A 489-nucleotide genomic window follows, 5' to 3' on the forward strand; every position below is an offset into this window, starting at 1 on the left:
AGGCAGATGAGGTGCTGAAGCAGTACCCCGGGGCGCCCAGTTACTGGGGCGCGGGGCGGCTTCCTCCACCCCTCCCTCCGCCCCGGCTCGGCTTACTTGCAAGGCCTCGGCCCTGGGCCCAGAGCTCAGCTCCCACACCAGCAAGGTTTTGTCACCCCCGATGGGAACCGCAAAAGGTACCAACTCCACCATCCTACCGTCCCCGCGCGTGCGCGGCTCGGGACTCAAGCGGACTGCGCCTGTGCACGCTCGCTCGCGCATTTTAAAAAATAGGAGCCTGTGGGGCGGAGCCAGCTTGGTGGGAGTGGGACGAGGGCGGTGCTCGGACCTCTCCGTCGCCCCTCCCACTCCGGGCTGTCTCTGCCTCTAGTTCCCCTTCCGCAACCCCCACGGCCAGAAGTCTTGGAGTGTAGCGCTTCTATTCAAGTGTATTTTTAGCGTAGAGTCCAAAGTGCGTGTTTCCAGGATCGAATGCTGCGGACATCTTTA

At 62.8% G+C, this 489-nt stretch overlaps 1 pseudogene; it reads right to left on the reverse strand.

Moving 5' to 3' along the window:
• Positions 1 to 192, reverse strand: part of LOC129391974 (RAD52 motif-containing protein 1-like) — an 8,906-nt pseudogene extending 8,714 nt beyond the window's left edge.
• Positions 193 to 489: the final 297 nt, after the last annotated feature.

This window comes from Physeter macrocephalus, unplaced genomic scaffold (assembly GCF_002837175.3).
Source record: "Physeter macrocephalus isolate SW-GA unplaced genomic scaffold, ASM283717v5 random_1923, whole genome shotgun sequence".
Lineage (NCBI taxonomy): Eukaryota > Metazoa > Chordata > Mammalia > Artiodactyla > Physeteridae > Physeter > Physeter macrocephalus.